Source organism: Ornithodoros turicata, chromosome 1, assembly GCF_037126465.1.
Source record: "Ornithodoros turicata isolate Travis chromosome 1, ASM3712646v1, whole genome shotgun sequence".
NCBI lineage: Eukaryota > Metazoa > Arthropoda > Arachnida > Ixodida > Argasidae > Ornithodoros > Ornithodoros turicata.
The window spans coordinates 187,823,293-187,844,481 of record NC_088201.1 but is presented as its reverse complement, the minus strand read 5'-3'; the positions used below and the strand labels follow the sequence as shown (position 1 = coordinate 187,844,481).

The 21,189-nt window shown below is 45.1% G+C and overlaps 1 protein-coding gene and 1 long non-coding RNA gene across 2 annotated transcripts in view; both read right to left on the bottom strand.

Annotated features, from left to right (window-relative positions):
- Positions 1-20,686, bottom strand: part of LOC135378881 (uncharacterized) — a 57,824-nt gene extending 37,138 nt beyond the window's left edge. The window contains exons 1-2 of the mRNA XM_064612032.1: positions 20,590-20,686; positions 6,123-6,224 (exon numbers count right to left, since the gene is read on the bottom strand). The gene's annotated coding sequence lies outside the window, so the exon portion shown is untranslated. The remainder of the gene's footprint in view (positions 1-6,122; positions 6,225-20,589) is intronic.
- LOC135374251 (uncharacterized) lies at positions 12,678-18,935 on the bottom strand. The gene is made up of 3 exons (XR_010416812.1): positions 18,784-18,935; positions 18,565-18,729; positions 12,678-13,203 (listed from the first exon to the last, which is right to left on the bottom strand). It is a non-coding gene; the product is annotated as an uncharacterized LOC135374251 (long non-coding RNA).
- Positions 20,687-21,189: the final 503 nt, after the last annotated feature.

Here is a 21,189-nt window from a genome sequence, read left to right as displayed (position 1 = left end):
AAACCATGCAGGTGCAGTCGATCATTCTCGTAGCTGTTGTGTAACGCGTATGCTTTCTTACATATCCCACAGAACCCTCCACTTTTTCGACCAAGTTATCGTTATGAGATCCTTCTGATGGCTTCTTACTAGGCTATGCCGCTCCGAAGCATTGAGATAACGAAGCGTCGTGGTAGCTGCACCTCTGCCTTCGAAAGATGAATCGGTCATTCCACACTGTGCTTACTGGCTTTGTGTAGAGTCTGGCAAATCCGACAGACTTGGATTGCCTTTTTCAAGAAAGTTTGAAATGTAAGTATGTGTATATTGGTTTCACATATCCACCACATATTGAGCGTGTGTATGATTGTACTTTATATGCTACAGCGTATCAGCGTACATTATTATTCAACACGTAGTGTGGCAAACTCGACATCAGTCACACAAAGCCAACAATTGCCTTTTCTTCAATTGCTTATTTTTATCACATCATGTTTTTGTCTACATCTCAATTTACCAACCAACAAAGTATATTATTTTAGTATAATCGTCTGATATTTAACAAGTCACAGTTTTACCATGGTTTTGGCACACTATAGCCCGAGTTGCGTATGCGTCATTAAATTGAATCATCGTCATCTTCAACTGCCATTATTCAATTGAAGTGCCAGGTGGATATAATGATATGGCAAGATATATTTTTTTGCTGTCATCCTGGAATTGCTCATTTCAGAAGAATAGTCACCGTGAAGTTTGTTTTCGTTTTCAGAAACATTAAGAGGACTAAAACCAAACACTTTTCTTTCAGAGCATCCCTTATGCACCTGCATTTCAATTCCAATCTGTATTACAAGAATGACAGACCACTCAACAGAGATGAACATCTGAAAGTGAAAGAGCTGGAATGAAGATACGTTAATCTGTGTCAAAGGTTCTTAGTATGTGTGCGAGTCGAGGACATAGGTCTCAAGCTTATTCCTGTCTTCAGAAGAGGTGACAACTATGCTCCTTCTATCTATTAACCAGCTCCACTTTTTAGGGTTCCCTGTAAACTAATGGAGCACATCATGTACTACCACGTTGTCAACTAAGTTGACTCTGTCAATTTCTTTTTTTAAATTCCAGCATGGCTTTAGAAAAGGGTATTCAGGCAAAACTAACGTAGTGGAATTCGTTCACAGCATTTCAAACTGTCTTGATTTCTGGGTCCATGTAGATGTAGTATTCTTTTTATTTTGTAAGGGCTTTTGACACTGTGCTCTACGCTCGCGTGTTGGCCAAAGTAGCCTAATTAAAATTTGATCCTGCTACCTGGATATGCAGTTTCTCAACTAACCGTAACTGTGGCGACAACTCGTGAGGAGAACCTATCATATCGCCACCATGCAGCATTTGTTATATTACAATCACTTCACATTTTAATCTAGTCAAAAGCAAGGCCTTTTGGTGATCGGTCTTGTATAATTACGTGCCCCTCCGTTATGTAACACCACACTGGGTTCTTCAACCTATGAGAGAGAAATAAATATATTGCCAAGTAAATTGTTTACAAGGTTCGTTATTCCATTTCGCCACACTACCACAAGCAATTCTTAGAGTAGTGGCCCAGGGTATGAAGCTCGTCACTAATCATCATTCAAACAAAGTTCATAATGTAAAATGCTTTACTCAGAACACTGCCTTAACACAACAATTAAGAATAAAGAGAGTAAACGTTTCATTGCCTATCCAGGTGGCATCATCCCTCCAACAGAGAACAGTCAAAAACAACATCAAAGGAGTCAAATCGGTGGTCCGCATTCCTTTCATCCAATGTATTTCATACGCTATTTGGAGGACACTGTGCCCATCAGGCATTTTGACTGTGCATATCAAGTTGAGTGCATAGAATCTGATGCAACCTACATTGGCGAGATAGACAAAAGACGTGGGACAAGACTAAAAGAGCCAGTTGCCAGAGCTACTAATGCTTAGCTTAACTAAACAGGACCGAATCAGTCTACCACTGCTGTCCTAAGGGACATATATTTTGATGGTGCAGTAACCTTTGCTCATGACTAGCGATGGGACCCTAGAAAGTTCTTAGAATCCTGCTTTATCAGGCGTGATGCTTCAGCCTGTAATACATACCGTGGCCCCCTATCGGATGTGTAAGATTCCCTCTTAGATAGGCTGATGTGCTCATCTTTGGCCTCTGTTGTACTGATGATGCCACCTGGATAGGCGACAAAACGTTTACGCTCTGTTTTTATTCGTTGTGTTGAGCGGTGTTTGCAGTAAAGGACGCTACATTATGAGGTTGTCACCCGGCTTTTGGAATATATTTTCAAATAAAGTTGTTGTTTTACAAAGCTCAATACATTGCAGAAATCATTCATTTCATTTCATTTATTTCTGTCTGTGTCAAACACAAAACAAGGTGGTACGCCAAAAAGCAGCAGAAGCCGCTGTCTTGTTGCCTATTGTTTTGGGGGTGCCATTCTAGCAGTCACATGAAGCACTGAAGGGCCAATTTAAAAAGTAAAGGCAGTCTGATTTATGTTCTTGCCGACATGGCACAGCGTATGTACGAGGTAGTTCCATTTCAGAAGCCTGAGAACACTCAAAGCAATTAGTGTGCTAGCATCAGATATGGTGTACAGCATTACATATTTGCTTTTGCTAGGGCAACTAAGAAGGGTGGATAGAAAGGCAGTTACAACCTATTTCCACAAAAGACACTCAGATTCATTAGCAATTTCCTCTAAGAGAGCCAAGGCTTTTTCTAGATTACTAGAACATGGGTACCTGGTTATAAATAACAAGAATTCATCTACCAGAAGTCAGTGTTTCACACACCCTGCTTTCCATCAACACTATTAAAAGGTGTGACCCCCAAACCTACACAAAATTCCTGGAGAGTCTTTACTGGACACTGTTGCTGTCCCTCTCACCAGGTGCTCTCTATGAACCCGATTCACAGTTCTGGATGCACTGCCTGAGCTAACTTCAGCATGCTTTCCCAACACGAATGGTAACTGCTATGAGGAGTGTTGTACTTACTGAAAGCAACATGAAATGCTGTACCTTGACAGGTAACGTTGATATCCTTCTTAAGACCGTAGAGAGATGTTCCTTGCTCCCTTTCTTCCAAATCTTACTATCAGACGCAAGCCCACTTGCCACCAAGCCAATGAGATGTGCCTCACAGTCAGTGCAATCAAGGGAATCAATCACTGAGGCTCAGAAAAGCTGTTTTCCATCGGGATCTGATCCAGCACTGAGCCGTTAGTAGCCCCGTGAAAGTACCAGGGTTTCTTCGAATTTTAGATGTGCCAGCATTTGTTTTCCTCCCCTCCTTCTTTTTATGTAGTAGCTGATTACTTTAGCCTTGTACTGCTTTGGAGATTGTGGAGATGATGTAAGAGGTGGAACTAGGCTTTATGCAAAATGAGGCAAAGTATGACTATGTACAAATCTTCTGAGAATGTCTATGTATCATTCACACAAAGAGAGGATACGTGTTACATCTTTTTCCGGTTTTGATATTTATTTATTTATGAATATGTCTCAAAGGCCATTGCAGGCATTACATGAGGGGGGACATCAACATGGGTCACTTAACAAATACGGAAGTTACAAGGAACATACATATTTGGAAGACAAGACTCTATTTTTTGTTCGTTCATCAGTCCTGCTCAAGAAATTGTTCACTGTAGCAATGGTACACAATGTCACGAAAGGAGTGCTCATCTATCGTTCCGCAAGATTCATTAAAAAGGACTAGTGTTGTGTTTCAACACAACATGTTGAACTCATGAACCATGCATCATCCTGAGAGCTATAGATCATCCTAAATACAGATGCTGAATTATTTTAAATGTGATAGACGAGCTGTGCGAAGAGGTACCCCCAGTTAGGATCTTGGGTACTTGAAGCCTGTGGCATTTTCTGTGGGAAAGGCTTGCCAGACCCTCTTCACTGCACAGGCTGGGATGACCATGATCTTGTTTTTTCCAAGCTTGTGCCATACTCACCTTGCAAACTGGCGATACGCAGTGTTTCTGCATCGTCTACACAGATGTACATAAAATATAGTTTAGGCAAATAGGTAACCGGTTACAGTACAGTGTGTGTGCATTGTCATTTCTACATGTACCTGAGAGTAACTGCAGTTTACCTGCCCACACCTTGTACATTACTACACATGCTGCGTTCTTTTAGAACCCAAAATTGTTTTGCTTTTCACTGAATCGACAATCAAGAACACTCAATATCGCTAAAAACCTACGCTAAAACCTTATGCACAGGGCAATACATAAAAACGTGACTCAGGACACAGCACACTGACAATTACAAAACTGCCTATATTGATTTTCTCCAGTTCAGAGTCGTGTACTGTATAGCCTTTTTATGTGCTGCGCCCTGTACTGGAGTTTTTAACGACTCTATTGCAGGACCAAACCAGTTTTGGGCGCCCAAATTTTAACATCGTTCGACAAGGACACATGTGACTTACTTGTGAACACAGTCGCTCATAGGTTCGCGCTGCCCACGGAGTTCAATATGCGACCTTCAGGACAGTCATATTGAACAATAGAAGTTGGAAATCTTTGTGGGTTGTAATGCACTCATACTGCAGTCATTCGGCAGTGTTTTCGAGCTCCTTGCAGCACAAGCATTCGATCTCCTTCGGCATTATGACACACCAGCCACACCGGCACCATGAACAGCAAGTGCGCATTAGATATCAGAACACGAAATTTCTGAGAACGTTTACATGTTCCATCACAGTGTGCGTTAAAAAGCTCATCGCTTACCTGAAGACAGTCGACTCATGCTGTTTGCTTCATCTGTAACTGATGTTCGTAGAGCTCTAACTTCGTCACGCATTCGCGGCATCGGCGACGTTTCGAAAGCCTACCGAGCTGTTCAGCACGCATAATTTTCTTCTCGATGTCTCGATCGCAGAAAGGTCAGAAAGAAGTTCCGGGCTCGAAGTCTCCGCATTTCTGCCTTCGACGTCCATATTGAAGATCGCTTTCCGGACGGATGCCGGCGCTCTCACAAACTCACTAACAACAGAACTTCCGGTCCGGGCGCCCAATGAAACGTGGCCCTCGTGACTTCGTCACACACACGGAAATTGGCGGATGTCCACTGCAAAGAGGCTAGATTTCGGCCCCGATTGCGCGAGTTGAGGGGGAAAAGCGAAGCCGGTTTTCAGCTCCCTGTTTGGCAAACTTTGCCTCCGCGCACAGCCAAAATATTTCGCGTGTGGCTTGGAAGCATATTATACCTTCGTAATAGATGCAAACGAAATATTTGTCGAACTTCTGGTCAGAGTCCCTTTAAGTTCAGAGTTATTTTCTCCTTCGTATTCCACTCTTCATATACCTATTTGCGGTGTTGCTTACTTCGGCGTCATTTTGTGTTAACAGCCTTGACGAGCTTTTATGATAAATTTTGTGAAGTGCTAAAACTGGGCCGTTGTCCCGTAGATAGAGCCGTGAGATCTGTGACGTGCAAAAAAAAAGAGAGAAAGAAAAAAAAAGGAAATCGCAGTGAGCTCATATGGGACTATGGGAGGTGGGAAATGCAATACCTCCGTCCGTCGTTTCGTTCTAGGCGCGGCCGTTTTATGTCCCAACATCTCTACTATGAATCCCTGTCGATCCTCTTGCTGCCGTTCCCTGACACGTGATGTGCCCTCACTTAAAGTAAACCTGGACCTGCTTAAACGAATGTTTAGGCAACTCCTCAGTGCTGTCTTCGGTAGGTTTGTCAGTGCTCTAAGAAAGATAAGCGTCGAAGGCAGTACCGTGTCCACAAAGCATTACCAAAGCTACCGAGGGCACCACTAACAGTACACTAACAAGGCACAAACAGTAGAGATGAGGAATTGCCTGAACCTTCATGCAAGCGGGCCCTTATCTTCGTTGTCGTCCTCAGAATTTCGTGCCTACAAACTAGGGCGAGACAACGAGAGAACGTGTTGGCTAGGTGTTGATGTTGGTGTTGACTTGCTGAGTTCAAGATCTCGGATTCGATCACGGCGGCACGTGCAACATGTCGCCACACATATAGGCTGACTCATCTTACGTGTAAATGTACTCCCAATTTGAAGTTCCTAAGGAACGGACAATATGAAAGAATATGCTCACCTCACGCTTGATGAACAGCCTCGTTCAGTGTTGGCGTTCTCGACAGGTGACTCTTTTGCAAACCGCTGTAGATTACTTGCAAAACTTTCCCTGGGGGGACCGCTTTAAAGAATTAATAATACGCAAAAGAGAAAGGAAAGTTCAAAGTGTTCTCCTGTACTGTACGAGTAGGGCAGCTCCTTGATAAATTGTTTTCACACATGACGCATACGAAAAACTAATTAAACTAATTTTAAACTGTGCAAAGGTCGCAATTGTGTAAAACCTCTTCTAATGAAACACCTTGACATTTGGAATCATACACGAAGCAGCTGGTAGACATAACACGAGAAAGTGAAGCGAAATTCTCTTCAGAGAAATTTATTCAAATGTTGCGACTGTGCGAAAGTAAGGAAAACCTCGTTCGAAGAAATACAAGCGCAAGCCAGTTTTTATTACATGAAGTGTAATAAACAACTTTTAAAAGTCGCGGTTTGCGTGAAATGCAAAATACTAGCAACAGGTAAAAGTACAACTAGCAAGACATTCCTTATGTGAACTTCTGTGAACCGCAAAGGCGGTTGATCTGGAAAGTGACTGTTGCTCACACTTTGCTTTCTCACTTTACTGTGGCACACCCTATTCAAACAGTCGATTCATGAGCATAAGGTAACCAGCCAAACAACAGTTACGAATTCTTATTGAGAGGATGTCCACCTCTTTGTGTAAGACATCTCCAAAAACAGTATAGATGGTGCCCTCGTAGCTTTTTATAACAATCAACAAATAAAAGAAAACCTCGAAGCCCGGGTACGGAAGTCATAAAAGTACTCATAGCACCCAGGGCATTTGCTGTGCCCTTTGGATGTTTTTAGTTGTTCGATGCTCCCATTCTGCTATGCGGATGAGGTGAAACCAAAACAGCGCCTATCAGAACCAAAGGAAGGATATGACATCCACCGTCGACAACTTATCTGAACCGCAAAGCGGTTGATCTGGAAAGTGACTGTTACTCCCACTTTGCTTTCTCACTTTACCGTGACACACCCTATTCAAATAGTCGATTAATGAGCATAAGGTAATTAGCCCAACAACAGTTACGAATTGTTATTGAGAGGACGTCCACCTCGTTGCGTAAGACACCTTAAAAAACAGTATAGATGGTGCCCTCGTTGCTTTTTTATAACAATCAACAAATAAAAGAAAGCCTTGAAACCCGGGTACGGAAGTCACAAAACTACTCATACTTATTGTCTTCTTCAGTATGTCTCAGTATTCGCGTATCCATATGGCATTATTGTATACTGTGCTCATTCCATCCATAAAATTCCAAATGTACAAAATGTACAAATTCCATTCTTGGTTGGACCTCGACAGCAAACGTCCGGCTAAGAATGTATTATATATCGTAACTTTAATTAACATGCATAACATAATTCCATCATTATTATTAAGGATCCCCTAAATAAAAGAAAATTGAAAAGATGAAAAGATAGAAATAGAAAAAACCCACCCCTCCCGGTCATCGAACTGTACGTGAACATGCGTAGCATAGCTACATCCGTTAGAAGTGAACTGAATTGCGAGAAACTAACAGGAACGGGGAACCCGACGACACATGCCTCGAATGGGGTCATAAAATACCGATTCCATATCACTGCTCAATATGAAGTTCTTATTAGTATACTATATCATATTATTAACTTATATTATCTTTATCATTTGATATTATATATCGTTATCTTACACTACGCATATTGCTGCATGTATATCAATTCGTACGAACATAGCAACACATCTTTACACACGTACGCGCATGCTGTTGTACCTTTCACACACATTATTGCAACAACAGAGATTATTGCACCAACGTTACGGATCAGCAGAATAGCCGTTTTCAGCAGTACGTTTCCATTTTTACAAGCATATTCCCCGTTTTTAGCAGTGACAGAAAAGTGTGCGTGTGTGCGTTAGCGCGCGCGCTAATGCAGCGAGCAGTGCACCTGATTCAGCGCTTCAACGATGAGCAATTGTCGAGTGAGCATGTACGCGTCTGTAGCCGACCAATTGTGTTGCGCCTTTTTTCTGAAACACGTATGCACCACATAAACACAGTGTTTTAGGAACCATGTATATGTTTGCCATGAATACTTATAAATTTCCAACCGCACGGAATCGGCTTTTGCAGCTTTGGGACTTTCCTGTTGTGGAAACCTCAGTTCCCACAACCTCACGGCGTCAGCCCGTCCGTTCCGCACGCGAAGGAACAAGCAGCACAACAGATTCCCTGAGGGAGGGCGATGAAAGCTCACCACATGGTACACCGTGTTTAACGTCCCTCGCAGAAGACGTCCTGTCTAAGCAACTTGTGCTGATGAACTTAGATATGCAAGGTGTTTCGCGAGGAGCGAGCCCAAAATCTTCTTAAGTTCAGAGTTATTTTCTCCTTCGTATTCCACTCTTCATATACCTATTTGCGGTGTTGCTTACTTCGGCGTCATTTTGTGTTAGCAGCCTTGACGAGCTTTTATGATAAATTTTGTGAAGTGCTAAAATTGGGCCGTTGTCCCGTAGATAGAGCCGTGAGATCTGTAACGTGCAAAAAAAAAAAAGAGAGAAAGAAAAAAAAAAGGAAATCGCAGTGAGCTCAAGGGACTATGGGAGGTGGGAAATGCAATACCTCCGTCCGTCGTTTCGTTCTAGGCGCGGCCGTTTTATGTCCCAACATCTCTACTATGAATCCCTGTCGATCCTCTTGCTGCCGTTCCCTGACACGTGTTGTGCCCTCACTTAAAGTAAACCTGGGGCGTGTTGCTGGCGAGCTCAGGGTGTCGGCATTCGGCAGTGTTTCTATGACAACGTGCCTATGACGTGACCTATTTCGACACTTGCACTCGAAATGCCGTTGCTGGCCATGTCGTTGCCGTCATGCCGACGCGAGGAGGTCGGCACGGAATGACGATAGCTTAGTGACGGTAAATCTCTCGTCATTCACACAAGCATCGGCATCAACATGGCGGACATCTATTTGTTCCTCGCTGATGCTGGCGTATGCGAAGATGAAAGGACACGCGTCTTTCGCAGACACCGTGACGCCTTTACAGCGCTAGACGAGGAGCAGTTTATTACCAAGTTCCGCCTGTGCAAGGACGCAGCCAGAGAGGTTTGCGACGCTGTCGCAGGGGATCTGCAAAGACGTATGTACAGTGCTGGACAAAAGTTTACGGAACGCGCGAGCGGCGTATTTTCTCTGGGCAGAGACACCCTAGCGGCGAGCGGAAGCGGGCGAGTCCACGCGTTCAGAGGGATGAAAGAGTGCGCTTGTGGCGACCCACCGTGGTAGTAGTGGTAACTTTGCTTTTGAGTGTAACGAACGCCAAAATGGCTTCGTTTTCGGTCTACTGCACCGAGCGCGAGTGGCTATCGCGGGAAGGAAGTCTCTCCGCTATCGGAGAGATAACAGGGCGCTAAGATGAATTGAGGTGACAACGGGCTGCAGTGCCTAGCTTTTTTTCTTTTTTTACGCCCCAGCGTAATGCAGCTGACATGGCCGCGCAGAACCCGGACTTAAACATCATCGAAAACGTCTGGGGCAGCCTGAAGAATAGGATGAGCAAGAGACGGACGCCTACAAGGAGCAAGGACGCACTCTGGGAATTTATAGAGGCAGAGTGGTCCTTGCTACGTGAAGACGTGGACCTTGTCCGTCGGCTATACGCTTCCCTTCCTGTGCGTATGGCCCTAGTTATTGCTGCGAAAGGGGGCCGACTAAGTATTGAGACAGTATCGTCTCCCCCTGCCTCTTTTTTTTTTTGTGTGTGTGTGTTCAAGGGTATACGCTCTTATCTTCTGTTTTTGTCTAATAAAAAAAGAAAAAAAAAGCTAGGCACTGCGAGCCCGTTGTCACCTCAATTCATCTTAGCGCCCTGTTATCTCTCCGATAGCGGGGAGACTTCCTTCCCGCGATAGCCACTCGCGCTCGGTGCATTAGACCGAAAACGAAGCCATTTTGGCGTTCGTTGCACTCAAAAGCAAAGTTACCACTACTACCACGGTGGGCCGCTACAAGCGCACTCTTTCATCCCTCTGAACGCGTGGACTCGCCCGCTTCCGCTCGCCGCTAGGGTGTCTCTGCCCAGAGAAAATACGCCGCTCGCGCGTTCCGTAAACTTTTGTCCAGCACTGTACTCTCATGTTCACTTTAGAACTGAAGCAACGTATGATCTCTAATCGTACGTCCCGTTTACAAGATAGCATTATTTGAAACTGGGTTTTCTGCAGGGCTTCTTAATACCGTTCGTATCGCGTCTGCATCGTACAGCGTAAGAGCCGGAGACTGTGCATGCTTAGAACCCTTGCTCTGAACATCCCCTTAGTTCAATGTTTCTAAACAGCATAACTGGATATTATAATCTCACAACGAAAGACCCCAACCTTGGTAGCGTAGACGAAGGAACACAACCGGATCGAATAACCATTTATTTATGTGTACGAGTTGAAACCATTGATATGTAATACAAGCGTATGTGATTTATACTTTAATAGTAAAATGTAATGACCAGTCTTCAATTGTATTGTACTATTTCACTAACTGTATTGGCTGAGCTCGGTTATGGGGAGAAGGAATGGGAAAATAAAATAAAGAGCCCGTCGGTCAGCTGCTGTTTCACGGTTTCAGGGAAGCTCTCCGTAGCCCCCATACTTACCTCTCGGTTTCATTTATAAACAGAGTTCCTTTGAGTGAACGTTTCACTCTGCTTCACGCCTCTTAGATTTTCTATTTTGTTTTGCAGAGGTCGGTTTGCCCGATTGCATCAGACTTTTGCAATGGGCGAGCTTGTTTTCTCAGTTATGGTCTCAGTACGGTTAATAACCCTGTGTTGCACACAGCTATAGTACACAGGCCTAAAGTACATACACCTATAGGCTATACCCCTATGTGTGTGTACTTATGAATATGAAATATTACGTCCGTTTACAGCACAGCAATGGCGCAGCACCACTCTGCCAGTTGCACAAAGGGTGCTTATGGCACTTCGATTTTACGCAACTGGTGCGTTTCTTGGGAACACCGCAGAGGAGGAAGACTTCCTTACGAGCAAGCGACCAGTGTCTGAGGCCATTCATGATGTCAGCACTGCAATCATCCGTAACCTTGCCCGCGATACCTGAAGTTTCCCATGTCACCCGAGGAAAAGTTGAGGGTCAAACGAGGCTTTTACGAGATTGCAGGTCTGCCTGGCTGCCTTGGTATGTCAACGTGACTTTACAGCATAATGTTGTATTCTAAAACACGCAAAACTTATGCTTACCGACCGCACTCTAACATTTGAGGCGCAATTGATGGGACAGCGATTTCAATAATGGCTCCATGCAGGACAGACCAACGTTTTGTGGATGGTAATTATTACGGTCACAAGGGATATCATGCGATCAACGTGCTTGGGGTAAGGTAGATTTCATATACGATAGCTTAGCATACATATTCCTCTTTTATATTCATAAAATTTTAACAGGTGTCGGACGCTACTCGCCGCATCCTTTACCTAAATGCATGCTACCCAGGGAGCTGCCACGATTCAGCTATATGGAGTTTGTGTGACATCCGTCGCCAGGCTCCTCAACTGTTTGCAGATGGCGAATAGCTTTTAGGCAAGTATACATTCCACTCCTCCGAGAGAAGAAACAGTGAAAACAAAATATTTCCACATTGGTTTGCGTAGAAAGCAGTTATCTGCGCAAGACTGTGTACTGAAAAAAGAAAACAAAACCACCTCCAACAGAAAGCTGCTCACTATGCTGCTAGTAAACTAGTGCTTGCTTCAGAAGTGCAAGTACTAGTGGTTACATTTAAAGTACTAGTGGTTAGATTGTACTAGCCACGTAATCAGGTTTCATTCATCGGGAGTAGCAAGCCCATAGGTCTGGGCTTTCCCATCATGCCATCACCTTTCCCTCTCATCGCAACAAAGAAATCTGTGTCCCACCCTGATGTAACGTGATCTTCAAGTGGAGCACGACAAGTGATTGTGTCGGGAGTGTACAAATATCTTCAGCCTCATTTTTCATATGTTTCATGTAGAGCTTGGAAGGTGTGTAAAAGTCATAGATGCAAAAGAGAATGAAGAAACCCTGATAATGGCAACAGTATTAGTGCTTCCACTACACATATTCATATTCTTGTCCACTTTTTGATTTGTAGTTCGAACAGTACTGGTTAAATAGGGGTAACACACAAATAAACAATCCGAGCGAGGATGTGTATCACCAATATGCATTGTTTAATGCATGAAGAATAGCATGACTATAATCACTGTTCTACATACCCTTCCGACATGTAACGTTTTAGAAAATGTTTATCTGTTGTTAATAATTGATACAAGCAACCTATGTATTTACAATAACATAGTTATATGTCATTCAACATTGTCAATCAATGGTGTTGCACCATAGCTGTGCGACACCATTGCGCAACTATGGTGTTTTCTGGGCAGCATGTGTACAGAAGTCAGTGCTAGAAATTTTCACTCGCTCATGCTCACTACGTTCTCACTTCATTTGCACATCTGCTCACAAAAAAGAGGGCCGATAAAATAAAGGGGAGCATGAGTAACGGATTATTCTTTAGAAGGCCTTTCAGAAAATTAGGGGCGATGTATGCAAAATGCTGTGCACATGGCTCGAAATTTCACTGTCACTGACAAAAAAATGACCTAATTCAAACGAAATTGGGGTTTCAATTTATGAGAGTCTGCTATGCCGAAAGACAAAATGGAATTGCATTTTAAGAGACATTACGAGAAGTGATGTTAATGTTTATTGAAATTTAAATATATACAAAATGCTGTACACAGGTGAAATGTATGCCTTGTATGCCCTCGCACATATGACAAATGTAGGACGATAACTAAAATATGGTGTGCACACAATGTGTTTGTCACGAAGCAAGAAATATTGAAAGTACACTATATACATATATACACATGTTGCCATGCAGCTGTATGATCACATAGGACGTGTCTTCAGTTTTCTGCTCTTTATTTTCCCTCAGGTGACCTCGGCTATCCTTTTGAGCCCTGGCTCATGACCCCAGTTCGAAGCCCTGCAACGAGTAGCGAGGAAGCATACAATGAAGCCCATCATAAAACAAGGGTCCGAGTTGAGCAAACATTTGGTGTTCTGAAAATGAGGTTCAGATGCCTGCAGCGATACAGGACACTACACTTCTCACCAGATCGGGCCTCCAACATAATAACAGCATGTGGAATTCTGCACAACATGTGCCACAAATACAACACTCCTGAGCCAGCATATGAGGAAGAACCAGAGAACTATAAGGATAACAGTGCAGAAGCGTTGGATATAGACATCGACGAAGCCGATGATTTATCTGTTGTAACCAGGGGACTGTCTAGAAGGAGCCAGATAATAAGGCAATATTTCTGATACTTTACAATTTCTTCCATTTGCAGTGCTGCTAAAATATTCAGTATTGTAAATATGCTGGTGATTTCACCTTTGTAAGTAGCTTCTGGATAACTTATAACTAGGTCTGCAAGTAGTATATGTAATATTTTATGTTTCATATAATGCAACAAAATCGAGAGAGAGATACATGATGACAATGATATCGAGTTATCCACGTTGTGTGAGGTTTCTGAATAACAGCATGGTGGCATTGTGACGGTCCGAGTTTCTTGACAAAATCGGTTTCACAGACTTTTTCCAATTATCTAGCACCAAAGGGACAGCGCGCCCTGTTACTTCCAAACGGTTGCGAGAGCTCGTGTTCCCCCACAGTTGAAAACCATAAACCTTTAGTTAGCATGTGCGCAGTGTCTCTCCGTGGGAGGGGTGACATCTGCTCCCCCTTAGACAGTGTTGTTTTCCCCTAGAGGCGGTTTTGTGTAGAAGGCAGCATAACTGTATGTTAACGGAAGCAGTGGCAATTACAGCGTTCTTCGAATGCAGTCTCGGACGCACGTGTGTTTTTGGTTTGGCGTACGTGACTGACCCGGGCTGTGTCATGGCGCGGGAAGGTTATATAAACCATGGGTGACTTCGAGAGAGGGGGAGAGTGGGACAGTGGCATAAACAGTAAGTGGTAGTTCGCGTCGAGGGTCGGAACGAGAAAAGGGTCGTCGAGATGTGATCCAGAGCGGGAGCCCGGACGGATGCCCGGAGGGAGATGGACGACGGCGGCGCCTTGATGCCTGGAACCCACCTTCGACCTGAGGGTTCGTCCCCGAAGTCTCCTTCCACCTGCGCTGACGTCCGGGCAACCGAAGTTACGAACAGGAGGCCCAGCTGGCGGTGACTGACCGGAAAGAGGTGCACCCAACGACGATGTGGCGAGCGAAGAGACGGATCGACGAGGGCGGCAGCCGAGCTCCTGGGACCGAGCCTCCAAGTGGGACGGTAGGCCTGCCGCCAAGTCGCCGTCTTCGCTATTGTTTGACCCGGCCGTGGACCAAGAATGGAGACCAGAGCGGATGAAGAACGACGGAAGCAGCAACCGAAAGCCACAGCATGGAAAGGCGGCCGTGTAGGTCACCGCTGAAGTCATCTTCAGAGCTCGTCTGCCACGCCATCGTCCATGGCCTGGTGAAGATGTGGTGTCGTCGGGGTGCGCCAAGTCAGGGTCAGTGACTTTTGCCGCCTTGTTGTGTCTCCTACGTTTGCACACGATTCACTTGTTCATTAACCGCGCGTTTTGTTTAACTGTTCTTTTAAAGTATACCATCTTCGCTTGATATCATGTGTGTTGTTGCCGCGATTTGTATTATCCATCATACGAACTGAATAATGGCGTAGTGCTTACTTTTATGCATTAAATCATGTCTTGTTGTAGTTGACGAAGTGTGTGGTTGTTATTCCTTCTCGCCTCTGCGGGTGCCCACGCGTTGAGTGTATCCCCTTTTCTTCGGTAATTTTGTGCTCCGTCCCCCTTACGGCCACGGCGAGGGACGTCACAATTGGTGGCAGCGGTGGGATCGCTCCTGTGAGTCTGCAGAGGAAACCGTTCGAGACCCCTTTTTGCCCTCGAGCGGGGAGGAGGAATGCCATCCTTTAGATCTGTACTGTAGCGTGTCATAGAGTGCCCGCTGTAATGTTATTTGTGCGGAAGAAATTATACAGGTTGCAGGCTGCACCGTTGAGCGTCGTAGAGTACCCGTGGCGACATGGTTCGCACGGATGGAATGTTAGAAGTTGTTTAGCTGCATTTTTAGCGTCGTAGAGTACCCGTTGCGACGTGGTTCGCGCGGATGAAATGTTAGAATTTGTTTAGCCGCATTGCAGGGTACCCGTCGCGACGTTATTCACACGGAGGGAAGGTACAGTTTACGGAACTGTAGTGTTGCAATAGAGCGCCGGTCACGGCGTTATTCGGGCAGAAGAAATGTAGAGAACACGTCTCATGTATTCGCGAAGATATGTTGCAGTAGCGTAGATAATAGCCTGGCTGCAAGTATGCAGGTCGGATGACCATGTGAAGTTCGGTAGCCGCACATCCGACTTATTGTGGATGCAGCGAGGTGATTTGACTGAACTATGACGCATTTGTTCGAATGTATCTCATTGTGGGAAGTTGTCCACAAGTAATTTGATGATGTTGTGAATATTTCTTGCTCATTGTGTGATAGTTAAGTGTGTATATTGCGCGTCATATAAGTCGGAGACAGTACGTATCTGAAGTGTGGTTTGCGTGTAATCTGTGAATCGTGAATCTATTGTTTCGTTCTACGGTTATCGAGGCGTTTGCGGCTGCTCTTAATTGTTTCATCTGTTGCGCGACCGTGCAGGTTCATTGTATTATTCAGTTTTCAGTTCAGTTTTGTTGTTGGACCTAGCACAGGACAATGGACATTTTCGTGAGTGTGTGAATTTTATTTCGTGATTCGGCTGTGCATTGTGCGTGTTTTGTGAAGAATGTAGCCGAACTTTTGTGGTGGCCGACGCAACGATTTGTACTGTTTGGTGTGTATTTTGCGGATTTTCACTTTATGAAAATCCTTTCTTTCAGGGGTGAGCGAGTGTGACGGTCCGAGTTTCTTGACAAAATCGGTTTCACAGACTTTTTCCAATTACCAAGCACCAAGGGGGCAGCGCGCCCTGTTACTTCCAAGCGGTTGCGAGAGCTCGTGTTCCCCCACAGTTGGAAACCATAAACCTTTAGTTAGCATGTGCGCAGTGTCTCTCCGTGGGAGGGGTGACATCTGCTCCCCCTTAGACAGTGTTGTTTTCCCCTAGAGGCGGTTTTGTGTAGAAGGCAGCATAACTGTATGTTAACGGAAGCAGTGGCAATTACAGCGTTCTTCGAATGCAGTCTCGGACGCACGTGTGTTTTTGGTTTGGCGTACGTGACTGACCCGGGCTGTGTCATGGCGCGGGAAGGTTATATAAACCATGGGTGACTTCGAGAGAGGGGGAGAGTGGGACAGTGGCATAAACAGTAAGTGGTAGTTCGCGTCGAGGGTCGGACCGAGAAAAGGGTCGTCGAGATGTGATCCAGAGCGGGAGCCCGGACGGATGCCCGGAGGGAGATGGACGACGGCGGCGCCTTGATGCCTGGAACCCACCTTCGACCTGAGGGTTCGTCCCCGAAGTCTCCTTCCACCTGCGCTGACGTCCGGGCAACCGAAGTTACGAACAGGAGGCCCAGCTGGCGGTGACTGACCGGAAAGAGGTGCACCCGACGACGATGTGGCGAGCGAAGAGACGGATCGACGAGGGCGGCAGCCGAGCTCCTGGGACCGAGCCTCCAAGTGGGACGGTAGGCCTGCCACCAAGTCGCCGTCTTCGCTATTGTTTGACCCGGCCGTGGACCAAGAATGGAGACCAGAGCGGATGAAGAACGACGGAAGCAGCAACCGAAAGCCACAGCATGGAAAGGCGGCCGTGTAGGTCACTGCTGAAGTCATCTTCAGAGCTCGTCTGCCACGCCATCGTCCATGGCCTGGTGAAGATGTGGTGTCGTCGGGATGCGCAAAGTCAGGGTCAGTGACTTTTGCCGCCTTGTTGTGTCTCCTACGTTTGGACACGATTCACTTGTTCATTAACCGCGCGTTTTGTTTAACTGTTCTTTTAAAGTATACCATCTTCGCTTGATATCATGTGTGTTGTTGCCGCGATTTGTATTATCCATCATACGAACTGAATAATGGCGTAGTGCTTACTTTTATGCATTAAATCATGTCTTGTTGTAGTTGACGAAGTGTGTGGTTGTTATTCCTTCTCGCCTCTGCGGGTGCCCACGCGTTGAGTGTATCTCCTTTTCTTCGGTAATTTTGTGCTCCGTCCCCCTTACGGCCACGGCGAGGGACGTCACAGCATTGCAGTCATATCCAGCGAGAGAATGTTCTCACTTAAAGCGTGTCAGTTTGTTCCGCAAGTTCACATTTAATGCTCCTGAATGGTTTTCCGCCCTGTTTAAACATATATCAAGTATTCACAACATGCGTGTTCCTTTCTGCGTTGCTTTATTTCTGCTTGCACGTTTTACTTTGTAGTAAGGTTATAAAGAACTTCTTCCAGTTTTTAAAAATGTTAGCTTCAGTCCTCTCTTCTCTGGTTATGAGTGTTTCCCTCGTATTCATTTCAGTGTCGAAAATCAGCACTTGCACAGGCCGTGCTGGTAGCTATTTTGTAGCAACGATGTTTCACTCACCCAAGGTGAGCACACAACATACTAGAATACCTGCCGGACTACGGCACATTTTGTTGCCTCATTCTCTCCAGCTTCAGCCTCACCCATCACCGAGCCCCCATCACCACACCCATCAGCGAGAACTATATATAGTACTCGCTGATGGGTGTCATTGCCTATATGAGAAAGCAAAAAAAAACAAATTTGCAATTAAGATGTAACGGAGGAATAATTCAACGGTGATCTCATTTTTGGGACGTGTAGCAACATAAGAAGGCCCCTTTTCGCCATGGGGGCCCCCCACTGTCCACATGGCATTTAATTGCCGTCACTAAAGCACCATGCAATTATCATGTTTACGAGGAGAAAACTAACAGCTCGCACTGGGTGAAACTGAACTTTGAAGCTTACATTAACTACTAACCTTACAGTAAAAATGTATGTATAAGACTATTGGGAAGCAGGTACAAGAGAAAAAAAATATGAAGAACGCTGAGTGGCAATATAAACCAGGTCATTCATTATGGTCAATATTCGACAGCGCATAACATGTACACTTTCGCATCACTTAGTTTGACACTGTGTGCGAGAGTGCGTATGTGTATTTCTTCACGTTGTGCATGATCAAGTGTAAGTTCTAATTCTGGGTAACAGTTATTTTATATTTGTATGTAGTACCTCAGTGCCGTGCACGTGGAATCTATTAAATTTCCACTTTTCATTGGTGCTTATGTCATTGCTTGTGCTTCTGCTGTTGTGTTACATGGATGCCTCATCTGGCCACATGTCATGACACGAGTGTCTTTGTTACATTACCTCGGTGAGTCGGTCAATGCGGTCAACAAGAGTTCTCTGAGCCGCTAAAATCTGCTGTGCAATGTTGATCGGCACCCTCCGCCTTCTGCGACGTTGAACTCGTGTTCCTGGCTGGCTGTTCGGGCGAGGTTGCACCAGACCACTGCTCCCTGTTGGTTCAGGAGCCTGTACAAAACAGCGTTACTATCTCTGCCTTCGTCTGTTGCAACACATGCCCACCATTGTACGGGCTTCTGCTGATGCAGACTCTTCTTGCCGTACAGGGTCTTCTATTTCTGCAGGCTCTTCCGCTGGTGGTTGGGCACTCTGCAAGTAGGAAATGATATACTGGGTGTTTGCTGAAACGTATCCAGAAATTATATTTAAAGCGAGCGATAAAAAAAAAGCAAGTGGTACTTTTCTGCTACTTGAATAAGAAACAGGTATTGCTTCACTAGTAGCAGCTGTTTCTTAGTCAAGTAGCTGAAAACGCAGCGCTCGTTTCTCTTTTATCGCTCGCTTTAAATACAATTTCTGGACACGTTAGAGCAAACACCCTGTATACTAGCTCTATATATGTCTGGGTTGCACAGTAATATATAGCTTATGTATTTTGAGTTCTTACAACGACGACGACATCCGTCAGTGAAAGAGTCCCTTGTGAGGCAACATTGTGGCTGCCCGCGATACCGCCTAGGGTACCCCACCCCACCAGGGCCATGACCCTAGCATCTAACCCCTGCAGGTTCACAGCCACGTCCACCACGCGCGTTCCTCCTTCTTCTCCAGGCTCCGTCGTTGCGTTTACTGCCGTACCTGCCCCTCCACCAGTGCCCCCGATGTTGCAAATGTTACCGCGCACGTTTTTACGTACGCGGTACCTCCAGCTCTTCCAAATGAGCTGCCATCCGGTGGCGTCCTTTTGGATGCCGCCTATCGCGTTAAGAGAGGCAGCAATTGCGTCCCATTTCGCTTTGCGCTGCTGCTTTGTCTCCCCAGCCATGAAACTTCTGTTGTTGCAGAGCTCTGGGGACTGCTCCATGTAAGACAAAAGCAGCAGCTTCTGAGCCTCTGACATCGACATGGTGACTGCAACGAAAATATTGTGAACATGCGTGCTGGAAATACTTTGTGACAATGTGTAAAACAGAGTTCAGTGATTTGTCTCACCTGAAATGTTTCCGAAAGACAGAAAGATCCTTCTCACAAAAAGCGTCGAAGTAATATTCAAGTGTTGCCGCGCGCACGAAACTTAAGCTTAGCAGACGACACTGCTGCCTCGTGATTGGTTCGTCTTCATTGGTGGTGCGGGGCCGTTGTATTTAGATCGTACAGTCATGTATTTTTATTTTCAGAGCGATTTTAAAGCAATATAAATTACAAGCATTGTACATTTTATGCTTTATAAGCGCAAATATTATTCGCTCTGGACCATCCGGTGTCGAGACTATCGCCATGATACAAAGCAGAGAGGAGGTATGAAATGCCGATGTGTCAATATCGCGTTGCTGGCCATCTTTCGTGTTTCGTCACTCGAGCAAGGAGAAAATCACGACCACGAATGCCGATGACGAGTCACGATGTCACTATTTCGCCAGCAACGCGCCCCTGGACCTGCTTAAACGAATGTTTAGGCAACTCCTCAGTGCTGTCTTCGGTAGGTTTGCCAGTGCTCTAAGAAAGATAAGCGTCGAAGGCAGTACCGTGTCCACAAAGCATTACCAAAGCTACCGAGGGCACCACTAACAGTACACTAACAAGGCACAAACAGTAGAGATGAGGAATTGCCTGAACCTTCATGCAAGCGGGCCCTTATCTTCGTTGTCGTCCTCAGAATTTCGTGCCTACAAACTAGGGCGAGACAACGAGAGAACGTGTTGGCTAGGTGTTGATGTTGGTGTTGACTTGCTGAGTTCAAGATCTCGGATTCGATCACGGCGGCACGTGCAACATGTCGCCACACATATAGGCTGACTCATCTTACGTGTAAATGTACTCCCAATTTGAAGTTCCTAAGGAACGGACAATATGAAAGAATATGCTCACCTCACGCTTGATGAACAGCCTCGTTCAGTGTTGGCGTTCTCGACAGGTGACTCTTTTGCAAACCGCTGTAGATTACTTGCAAAACTTTCCCTGGGGGGACCGCTTTAAAGAATTAATAATACGCAAAAGAGAAAGGAAAGTTCAAAGTGTTCTCCTGTACTGTACGAGTAGGGCAGCTCCTTGATAAATTGTTTTCACACATGACGCATACGAAAAACTAATTAAACTAATTTTAAACTGTGCAAAGGTCGCAATTGTGTAAAACCTCTTCTAATGAAACACCTTGACATTTGGAATCATACACGAAGCAGCTGGTAGACATAACACGAGAAAGTGAAGCGAAATTCTCTTCAGAGAAATTTATTCAAATGTTGCGACTGTGCGAAAGTAAGGAAAACCTCGTTCGAAGAAATACAAGCGCAAGCCAGTTTTTATTACATGAAGTGTAATAAACAACTTTTAAAAGTCGCGGTTTGCGTGAAATGCAAAATACTAGCAACAGGTAAAAGTACAACTAGCAAGACATTCCTTATGTGAACTTCTGTGAACCGCAAAGGCGGTTGATCTGGAAAGTGACTGTTGCTCACACTTTGCTTTCTC